The sequence below is a fragment of the Crocodylus porosus genome, unplaced genomic scaffold (genome assembly GCF_001723895.1).
Source record: "Crocodylus porosus isolate Cpor-Errol unplaced genomic scaffold, CroPor_comp1, whole genome shotgun sequence".
NCBI classification, from domain to species: Eukaryota; Metazoa; Chordata; order Crocodylia; family Crocodylidae; genus Crocodylus; species Crocodylus porosus.
The window spans coordinates 30,287,455-30,299,010 of record NW_017728911.1 but is presented as its reverse complement, the minus strand read 5'-3'; the positions used below and the strand labels follow the sequence as shown (position 1 = coordinate 30,299,010).

The window sequence follows — 11,556 nt, the reverse complement described above, 5'->3', positions numbered from 1 at the left end:
CCCGGATGCTCCTAGTGAGCCATGGGGGTTTATGTGCCCTCCTGCTCCCTTTGACCCTTGTTGGGATTACCTCCCTTTGCGCATGGAGGATCGTCCTTAGCTTGTTGAAGTCAGCCCTCCTAAAGTCTAGGGCTGTTGCCTTGCTGCAGCCCTTTGCCACCTTACGCTGGATGGTGAATTGCTCCCTGTTAGACCGAAGTCTCTGCAGCATTTCCTGTAATCAGTATCTCTGAAACATCCTGTTAAAGACCTGCAAACCACTTCCATTAGTAGGCCCCAACCACAAACCAGTGTGAGCCATCCATTTTGTCACTTGCTCAAGCACTCCTCTGAGGTTGTGGCTATCTCAACTCTTATCCTGTTCAGGGCTGAACACATTTTCCATGCCCAACAAGTCAGAAAAAGTACAGGACATGCAGTTGTACAGATGCTCTCAGGATGGCTCACCCTCCTGATAGCACAAGATTTTTAAAACCATTTTTAGCTCCAATTTCAAGCCGAAGCCCCTGGTTGATATGGGTCAGGCTTCTGTTTAAAATATAAGCTGGGGTTCTGTGAAGATGCTGCTGTTATGATTTGCTCCCAGGGATGGTGAGCAGTGCTTGAATCACTTAAAGGGTTTATTTAGCTGTTCATGCAGAGGGGAGCTCCAGTCTCTTGTTCTTCATGTTGGATTGCTCCCACTGCATGAACTTAGAGCCGGCTACAGACCTTTGCTGTGTACTGTGCAGCTGGACAGGCATGTCAAATCGCATGTATATAACACACGGAGCACAAATTCTGAATACCTGATCTTTGCACCGTCCTTGTCACTTTGGGGCTGAACTAAAGGCCACTTAATAAGAGGGGAGCCTAGCCACAGCTCTCCCATAAGCCTCTGCCCATGCTACCCATTATCCTCTTGGGCGGCCTGAGAGAGCAGGGCAACTGCAGTGTTAACAGCTGTGAAGCAGATGTTTGGCCACATGGCCTCGATGCCTGCTTTTAATACCAGCTCCTCTCAGGCTTTATCAGCTGCTCTGGAGTGTTGAACTTAAATAAAGGGCCGAATCTGCAAGGCCTATCTGCTGTTGGAAGGCTCCCAGTTTCCGTGCTGGGTAGGGGAGCGATAACGAGAACGATGACATAGGGTATTAAAGGTGGAAGTACGTTCTGAGGATGAAAGCATGGGATTGTGAATAAGAAGCTCTTGGATCCATTCCTAGCTGTGCTCACTGCTGAATGACCTTGGCCAAGCATTTAATTGTCTGTGCCTCCCGCATAATCTAAGACCGGGTGCGACGTCAGGAGCATGCCCTGACACTTAGGTAATGAAGGTTTGCAGAGCGCTAAGAGATGAGCAGGAATTGGGTGTTGGAGAACAGTGAAAAACCATCAGTTTCATCATGTCTTGTATGTGTAGGTCTTTAAAAGCTAAGGGGGGGGGATGGGGAAAGGGAAGAAAGCATGAGAGTGAGGATTTCGCAGGTTAGCTTTCTGTAAAACTTGCTCGTTCCATGTAATCTGCCTCCATCTCTTCTTTTGCAGGCTTGTGAGCAATTGGAGCCCCCATGGAAGCAACATGAAAGGCTCCAGATGTTTGACTGGAGCTTGCACTCAAGTGCTCAATGCCAGAGGTGAAGTTCAGATTAGTATTTAGGAGTTTGTCTCAAATGTACCAACACATTTCCCCACTCCCTGTTCTGGGTACCCAACAATACTTGGTACTCTGAAAATCACTCTGCACTCTCAGGCAGGCCAGCATCATCAAAGCCATACCATAGATGGGAACTGTGGTGTTGATAATGTCTGAGGCCATTGGAAGAGTTATTAGCAGAGGAGGGCTTAGGACAGCGGGAAGGACTGAATGCCTGGTCTGTGCCCCAGCATCCTTTTGCCAGGCTTTCTACTAAGTCAAGTAATACTGCTGCTTTCCATGAAGCTTAGAGACAGTGGACAGTGGAGGTAGTGCTGTGACCTCGCTACAGAAGAAGCACTTGAGGAAGCGTGAGTTGCAGTCCTAGCTCTGCCTTGGATTGGTGGTGAGATCGCAGGCAGGCTGACTCGCCACGCTCAGCCAAGCCTTTTCATTCTGGAAAGGAAGGCACTGGTTTTACCAGCCCTCACAAGTAGGGCAAGTAAATCACTCAGGTACAGTTCAGGGGAAAGAGGAATCAAAAGAGAAAAGACAGCTCTGGCAAGGACCAGTAGAGGCCACCATTGCACTCCTTAAAGGATTCTGGCATTCCCATCGTGGGATGGATTTTTAATTCCCAGGTACATTCTGTGCTGGGGTGTTTCCTTTCTTCCCTCTGCTGTCATGTCTTGGCTTATAGATCGCCGCCTTGATACAGAGCGAAGCGCGCCAGGGCACTGTGTTACTCCCCTTGGGAAGGAACCATTTGTGTCGTAAGTCCGAGGATGGCCTGTATTGCTCTCTCTCATTAGTCTTGTCATCAGCCCCTGTGTTTGGCTACTTCATAACATCCCAGCAAGAGAAGAAAGGAAAGCCAAAGTGCTCTGCTTTCTGATCTTTACCTGAGATGATGTGCCCAGGGCTGCCTTGGTCATAATAAGATGTACATGACTGAGTGTTCACATATTTGCATGAATCCCTGCTATTTCTACTGGCCTAATTAGTTCTGCATGCCCTTCAGAAATATGCCTTTGTGTGTTTGAGAGTGGTGGATCCATGGTACATGATTAAGTGTCCTAGCAAATAGGACACAGGACTGAGATTCGGCCGCCTGGCTTTGAAGCCCAGCCCCAGCATTGACCTGTTGGATAACCTCAGGCACCAAGAGAGGAAGTGACTTGCCCCAGTTTCCCCATATGCACGCTGAGCATGGTATCACTGACCTGTGTTAAGTGCTTTCAGAACAAATCAAGTTTTATTTATAGATAGATCGTTGTTCCAGGCCTGTTTCTGTCACTGAATTATCAGAATTTATAATGGCTTCACAACATCCTGGTAAGATAGACAACACTGCTCGATGACATCTGGGTTATCACTTTATTTCGGTCCCTAAATGGAAGGGACACATAGTGACCAATGAATTATTTGCAGAACACTTCTGCATGACCAGCTTGTTTCTCGCAGAGATCAGTAGCTGGCCTGTCTGCAGCTTGTGGTGCTGCTGACAACTCTGAACTCTCAGCTGCGTATCATACCAGGGTAGGTCAACTGAAGACAGATATTTCCAGTGAGTCAAAGTAGCAGTGAACCCACGCAGCAGCATGCTGAGCTGCAGAGTGCTGTAAGTGCATTAGGGACATGAGTGCAGACTTATAGGCAATACACTGCACTGATGCTGCAGAGTCTGTACTGGTTTTATGTAGCTTCTAGAGGTGATTTCTAGTGTTGCTTCTGATGCATGTAATCCTAGATAGTAGCATCAACTGCATTCATTTGTGCACAATACCCCCACAGCCTAGCCAACCAATAACTGACAGTCAATATAGAGGTCTTCTACAGTTGTCTACTATAATCCATCTGGAATTTGGTTAAGTCTCAGACACTGTCAGAGACAGGCTACAGGCCCAAACCAGTTTTCATCATTGTGACAGTTCCTGAAGTTGTATAATGTAGTGCTGGAACGTACATCAGTAGCCCATTGTATGTTCAACTGTGTTGTGTACTATCTAGCAAAAGATGCCTTTGGCCAACAAAAGTTTTCCTAGGGATTAATAATCCTTCCTGCTTCCCTGTTTTTAATTGATCATGTACTTAAGCAGCTGATGCTAAGTTACAATGAGAACAGTTAGGGGAGAACATGTGGTGTGCACATGAATGGGAGCTAATGACTTCACCATGACCAGTTTTGTGGGGCTCAGTGCCAAGTCAAACTCTTACTAATTGGTGCAAAGAAAATAGTACGCCTCTTTTTATCTAATAATCGGTGTTGATCATATGTGAGTGGCTAGACAGCTCATAAAGAGTGTGATTCACACTGGATAGCTGGAAACAGCACTGAGCTGTAGGAGATGTTTAACCAGATCTCCCTGGTCTGAGAGCTTGCCTTACTAAGCATGTGTGTATGCAATTATGGAAAATAGGCGTGCAAATTCTGTGCATGCATTTTATTAATGCACACACAAATAGCCAGACATTTGGCAGGTCCTCTGCATATTTTTTTCATGCACCTCTTTAAATTTCTGGTCCCAAACTTTATACTGTTGCAAATACTCCCAGTAAAAATGGCTGGTAGTGCTTTACTGAACTGAATGCTACAGCATTTGGAAGAATGGCTTCATCTCCTTTTCCTTCAGTTTTAAAGGCACTTGCATAAGTTGTTTAATCTGATTCCAGGAGTAATCTTGCAAGGTGATGCTGCTCTGTCTGGTGTCAGTCTCAGAAGTGAAAGTGGGGATTGGTTGATGTTTCAGCAGTCACCCTAGTCAAGCCTCCAGACTGGCAGAGAGGAGTTGCAAAGTTTTGATGTCCAGGCAGGTGTGCAAGCTATCCAACCCACAGATGAAGAAATTTGTTTCCCCATGCCCGTAAGGCTCTTCGCCAGCTCTTCACACTTGAATAGATTGATCAAAAAATTGCAGACCAAATGTATGCTCAGTATAATGCATTAATTTCAGTGTGATCTGGGAACATTCACCACTATATCAAAATTATCAGTGCTTTGTAAGATAGTTTATTACAATTATATAAATGGGTTGGAAGCAGATCTGGATGGTTGGCTTTAACCCATTTTTACTTTTTAGTGTGGTCTCCAATGATGCTTTCAGCCATTCATCCCTATTACCAATGATAAGAAAGATTCAAACTGCAACTCTTGTATGGTCCCCAGCTACTGTACTACAAGTGATGAAACAAATGACACAGTCTCCATTTATACTGGAATCTGAGCATGTTTCCTCATGGCTTAAAATGTCCTGTGTTTTATTGATGGTAAAAGGGCAGGGATGTTGGCACTCAGATCAGAAAAACAGGTGCACCAATCTGGGCCAGCATCTTCAGAGCATCATAGGAACAAGACATGGAAGAGACCTGTTTGATCACTTTGCCTGCACCATGGCAGTGTGGGGCTATTCTGTACTGTATACTCTTTCATCCATTCTAAAATCAAATGGCCCACCCAATGCATCGTCTATCTTGGGGGACTCTGCTATAATCCAGTGGACTAGGCAACACTCAAGACTTATTTTAAGGTCAGCTGGGTATTTAAAAAGCGGTGCTTGGATTTGTTTATGGTGGGGGATCAGGAATACCATATGATGGCTGATTACAGTGAAACAGATCCTTCAGGTACAACAGCAGCTGCCATCAATGAACGCTGTGCAGCACAGTCTGTCTGGCATGGGATTCCAGCATTTGCAGTTACAGAAAACCAACCTCAATTTGCTCGTCAGGAATGTGCACAGTTTGCTGTCCTGTAGAACATGCCTTATCCCATTCGTAGTGTGGCCAGTCTAATGACAATGAAGAAGCAGCAGACTAGGGTGCCAAGAAATGATGGGGGAGGCAGGGCTAGCAGACACTTCCAAAAAGCGTGACCACAGAAAGATACCGTCAGGAGTTGAGAACAACAGTTCTTCTAATGACATGCCCCACATACTGCAAACCGCAAATCAACGGAAACTGCCTCTGGTCCTTTCATTCAGTCTCTAGGTCTACTGAGAAAAGAAAAGGAATTGTGCTTCCTGCTGACAGCTGGGCTACAGGAAGCATATGGTGAGGGGTGTATGTGAGGAAACCACTGCTGAGAGGGAATGAACCATTGGCAGGGCAGGCAGGGGAGAAAGGGGGCAATGATTTCATTCAGAACCCTGTGCTACATGGAGATAATTTTAGGTCCTGTAGGAGGAAAAAGGGGAAAGGAAGAGGACAAATCTGTTAATGAAGGATTTAGGGAGGATTAATTGATATTGGAAGAGGATTTAAATTTTGGTTCCATGGCCTATATACGATATACTCCTATATAGTCCATGCTCCTATGGCCAAATCAGGCAGTTCCAGGGTGCATCTACACAAGACGCTTTACTGTGGAGCTGACTAATTACTTAGCCCCACAGTAAAACATCACCATCTACATGTGCAGTAAGCTGCAGTACGATAATTAACTCTGCTGTATAGTACTACCCGTTATGAGTACTATCCTACAGTGGAGTAGTTGCATGTGGCAAAATGCATATGGAGACACTAATGGGGCTGGCTGGGGTACGAGGGTCCTACAGTGTGGGAGCTGCTTTCTGGCTAATGCTGCATTAATATATGTAGATGCACCCATAATGTATCAAAATCCTCTCTCTGACATAAGGTCAGACCTCAGGGACCAAATGATTGCCGTGACAAGTCTACAGCTTCTACCAAAGACTGATTGATTTCATTTGACTGCTCTAAGAAGGCAATACAAGACTACTTGATGACTGGTTATTGAAAACTACTATTTATTAGCAGGGATAGTACATTATGAACTTGTTAAAGAAAGTAAGGGGAAGTACTATGGTAAGAAAAGAGAACTAGGACATCTGCTATTTTGACACAAAGACGGTGCGTCAAATCCTGGTATCCTGCTTAGGATATGTCTACCCAATATTGTGCACCCAGAGCTGGTAAGCTGTGCAAACTTACCTCACATCACATAGTCTACATAGTCCTGGGTACTTGGCTCCACACTTCCGTTCCCATACATCCAGATGTGTGTTCTTGGGGGACAGCCCTGATTCCTAGTGGCACAGAGTAGAGCATTTCTAAGAATTTGCTGGTGGTGCTCTGTAGAACAACTTCTTCATTTCCTTCATGGCCCCTATTTTAGCCTGTCATCAGAGGAGGGGGTTTGGGGCATGCATTTGGTGGGCTAAACAGTATGTCTTATTGCAGGACAGTTGTTCATGCTGTGGGATCACTGCTTCAAGAGATGTTCAGTGGCTTTCAGGTCCCCTCAGTGGTGACGCGTAGTGGGTGCACAGTGGTGCACGTGCACCCTCTGAGAGTGCTGGTGCACCCCTTGACCAGCTGCGCTTGCCCGCTGCTTAGGCGATGGGCAGAGGAGGCCGGCGGGAGCACCAGTGACCCCCTTGCAAGTGCCAGCCAATCGCTACAGCTACTCCCAGAAGTGGCTGCCACAGTCGGCCATGGGGGAACTCCCCCCAGGCAGTGAGACTGGTTGCACTGGAGGCATGTGTCCCCCACCCCCAACTAAGGTGGCACCAGTTGCCCATGGGTCCCCTGAAACGTGGAAAAGCACTGAGCGTCAGGGTAAGGGGAATGTATTCATGTAAGATGAGACAAATATGGTAAGGACTTCAGTTGCCATTCAGTTCCTACTTGTAGACGAATAGTTCCCCCTGCAGATCTGGGATGACTAGCAGTGACTGCACAATTTCTTTGCGACAAGGCAGAGCTTCATGGAGCTGTATGAGGAGCTTGCTGGACCCTCTGGCACAGCAGTACTTGTTTTTGGGAACACATACTAGTAAAGAAGAATTTCATAGATTTCATAGGCATTAGGGGCTGGAAGGGACCTCGCGAGCTCATCAAATCCAGCCCCCATGCCATAAGCAGGAAGTCTGCTGGGATCAAATGGCCCTAGCAAGATAAACATCCAAATGCCTTTTGAATGAGTCCAGAGTAAGTGCTTGCACCACCTCTGGGGGGAGGTTTGTTCCAGACTCTGGACACTTGGACTGTCAAGAAGTTCTTTCTTATGTTCAGTCTAAATCAGCCTTCTAGGAGTTTGTGGCCATTAGACCTTGTTATCCCTTGGGGAACAACTATTCCTGATGCACTGATCATCTCTGGAGGCCACAGCTAACCCATTTGGTGCTAGCAAATCAGTAGTTGGTGGCAGAGCTTGAGATGAGGTTCTTACAGCAGTTTACGCATAAGAATGTGCCTGACATAGGAGATGGAGCTCTAAGAAGGGGGTCCCAAACCGGGCCAGACTAAACATACATGTCTATGGCTTGCCCTGCTAAGGAAGCCAGTGAATATGGTGAACTACAGTGCAAGTTAATGAACATCACTGGTGTTATATGCCTTGCCCATACTCATAACAGGGTAGCAGGGAGATGTAGTATTTCTGTTTCTGGACAACCTAGGACTCTCTTTCCTCCTTTTTAATGGCATATTAGTGCTCACTCTAATGACCATGTTATAATTTTCATGATGAAGGCAGGACTCTGAAACACCCAATGAGTATTAATGGCACATTAGTGCCCACTGTTGGCAAACCATGATGAACAAGGTAGGAAAGCTCCTCCAAATCCATATCCTGATAATAGGGCCCTCCACATAAAACTCAGCTATTCTGAGCAGCAGAAGGGTAGTGGTAGTCTGTGCATTTAGCAGTCTGAAAACGAGATGGCATTGCCTACGTGTGTGTGTCTGCAGGGCACAGTAGGTCACAACCATGTCTGAAGCTAAAAGCAACTGTTGGTACCTTCATATGGCATAGACCTTTACCAGGTTACACAACCAGACAGTGCCCTTATAAACACTGGCACAGGTTCAAGGGAAACCAGGAAAGTCATATGGGTTTGCATCACGACCACATGTGATGATGGTTAATGAGGAATTGACTGCAAACACATGTGTTGCTTTCTGGACTGTGCTTTCCCATGGGATGAGCTGTAAGCTAATTTCTAGATTTCAATTAGAATTTGAGGAGTGCGCCTGGGAAGGGGACTGCTGTAATTTTTAGGGAATGTGGTGGACCCATTTATCCAAGAATGCCCATAAAATCAAAAGCTTTTACCTTTGTCTGCCATCAGTCTAACTCTAAAACTGTTCTTGGCCACATGAGAGACTCTCATTTAGCCTTGTAAATTTGTGTTTTATTGATGCTTCAGTAAAACGGTCTGGCACAAGCTTGACTGTTCATTTGTTTGTAAATAAGAGAACAATCAATGCTACACACAAAACATCATTTCATTAAATATGTCCAGGGGAACCACAAGGCCAGTGCTGTCAGACCAGCTTCCTGTTGGCAGTTTGAAGGGATCCTTTCAAAAGTGTACAACTGACATGAAAAAAGTATGATGAGTGGGGCTCATTGTACTTTGCGGCAAGGGGGAAGGCGGGGAGGGAGGACTGCTTGTGTGCAGCGCATGCATCTGTTGATGATACTGAGGTTTTCAGTCTCCCTCTCCCTGCTTCTTCATACTGTCTGCAGCAAACTGACAGCACTCCCAGGTTGCATTCATTGCAAACCAGGTCATTTCTCACACCTCTTTCTGTCCCCTGTTGAATACTGATAGAGTGCGGGCTTTGAAGCAAGCAGGCCAGCAGGGAGCTTATCAGAACAAAAAGCTTATCAGCCCATCATGCCCTACAAAAGAAAAGAAACACATCTCTCTCATTAGTTTCAAGCTCTTCTTATCTGCAGGGTGCATTTGCAAGCCACTGGCTTCTAGCCTGAAGTGGACACTGTTCTGTCTGCCTTTGTTCCAGTGAAATTGGACACACACACACCTCAGCATTAGCTAGCATGGGGGGGTGGGCACGGCTAGATACTGGTTGGGGTCTGTGCCGCTGAGGTCCCTGGCATGGGAGAGGGGTGGGAGTGGGGAATCCTTGCTTGAGCAGTGAGTGGCAAGGGTGGGTAGGGCAGGGGAAGCTGGGCAGATACTGCTGTCTCCCAGCTGCAGTCTCCACCTCCTTCTCAGTCAACTGGAGATCCCACTAGGGAGGAGAGGGGCGAGGCCAGCCCTGGTCTCTGGAGCAGACCACCCAGCTCAGCCCAGCCCAGGGCTGAAAAGCATGCTGGGATGCTGAGGGACTCAGGTTTAACTTAAACCAGGAAGAGGTGTGAGACAGAAGATTCATAAACCAGTTGGACCCAAATCAGTTAAGTCTGATACTACATTCAGTCAGGTTTATCTTAAACCAGTTTCGGCCATTTTGAAACTGGTTTATGTGCACTGAACTTCTGTTCTGTTACAGGTTTAAACCAGTTTCTGATCACTGAAACTAGTTTATGTGTAACTTCTGTCCCCAGCCCAGGAGTGTCTAGCCATTGGCATAGGTGGATCTGCAGAGTTTGCCCTACTCTTAATTGACTGATCAGCTAGAACTGCACAACAAACTTGCAAGCCCTCTCTCTCAGCAGTGGGGACAATTCTGGAAGAATATGGGTCTTGAAAAACTGTAATCTATGGCCACTTCTTTTCAGCAAAGCTGTAACTACTAAGCAGCACATTCTTGTAACCTACTCGCAAGCAGCTCATGTGTTGAAGTTGTATAACTGTTACATAAAACTGGTCAAGGAAGACTTGTGACCATGAAATAGTTTTCATGATGAAGGCAGGACTCTGAAACACCCGGACCTTAGTCTATGCCTAGTGATTTTTTTTCCTTTCTATTTGGCCCCACTCTTTGAATATGCCTGGCTGGGGAAAGAAGGGCTGGGATAGGAAAGTGGATGTGAAGAAGTGCTGGTGCCACTGACTCCAGCCCTGCAGAGAGGATCAAGTTTGGTTTTTTTTCCCCACAGAACAGCTCCTCTGAGATTTCCCCAGGACACTCACTGCAACAATCAGTTCAGCAGGCAGTTTCTGATGAACCAGAAGCTGATCTCCAATTTCATCCTTTCATTCCTCTGGAGCTCTCAGTTCTTGCCTCCATAGACAAGACCCTGTTGTAGGAGGCAGCAGGTCAGTTCTTGAACTCCAGTGGAGCAGGTGCATTGCTGCACGTCTATTTAACAACCTCAGCCTTGAAGTATTACTGTGTAAGGTCCTTGCTTTGCTCCAAGCAGCCTGAGAGATACTCAACAGTAAACCACTTTGAGTTGGCATTACAGTGGCATATATTAAAATCATGATCTCCTCGTGAATGCTCCTCTAGCCACCTAGATGGATGTTGACAGGGCAACTTTCTTCCTGCTAGGAAAATAAAGGATTAAAGACAAAGCACAGTGATGTTAAGTGCCATACAGTTTCTGGTGAGAAGCAGGTAAATAGGAAGAATGCAGAAGTGCCAGTAGAGAACAGCCTGGACATGAGCATGTTGCTTGCTATCACACTACAGCCCTGCTGCAAAGCATACAGGTAAAGGGATGGGTATAGGCTTAATACAGCATTTACCGGAAATGGAGAAGTGTTTGAAAACTCTGGACATTCTTACCTCTGGGCAAGGGTATAAGGAGGAGTATGGGTAAGGTATGCATGCAAATCTGAACCTACAAGTAGCTTGCAGTTTAGGCACACCCCCAGTCTGCCCTTACTTAGATGAACTCCCATGCTTAAGTAAGGATCTCCTGATTTTGGTTGACTATCAGTATAGTTCTTTGCTGTATATGCTGTGATACACCTTCCACTGGCCACAGCTGTGAGAGGAGCAATCACTTGTTTTAGGAAGAAAGGCATTAACTTGATCAAACTGAGCAGAAAATCCCTCTTTGGCGAGTTCCTCCTATTGTATAGCTTTCTGCTTATAACTTAAAACACTGTTTGCCTGTTCTCCATTCACCTTCTGTCCATGGTTAAGCTTTTTTTTTAGATTTTAGTGCTGTTTCAACACTTACCAACTTTCTTGAAGCCTCAGTTCCTGGCATGAGACTCTCTCACTCTTGGTTTATAAAAACCTGACTTCTTGTGGTGCAAAATGAGGAAACATGGCAA

At 46.0% G+C, this 11,556-nt stretch overlaps 1 long non-coding RNA gene across 1 annotated transcript; it reads left to right on the top strand.

Annotated features, from left to right (window-relative positions):
• The first annotated feature begins 1,027 nt into the window (after nt 1–1,027).
• Nucleotides 1,028–10,805, top strand: LOC109309133. The gene is made up of 3 exons (XR_002100797.1): nt 1,028–1,174; nt 1,528–2,256; nt 10,428–10,805. It is a non-coding gene; the product is annotated as an uncharacterized LOC109309133 (long non-coding RNA).
• The last annotated feature ends 751 nt before the right edge of the window (nt 10,806–11,556 follow it).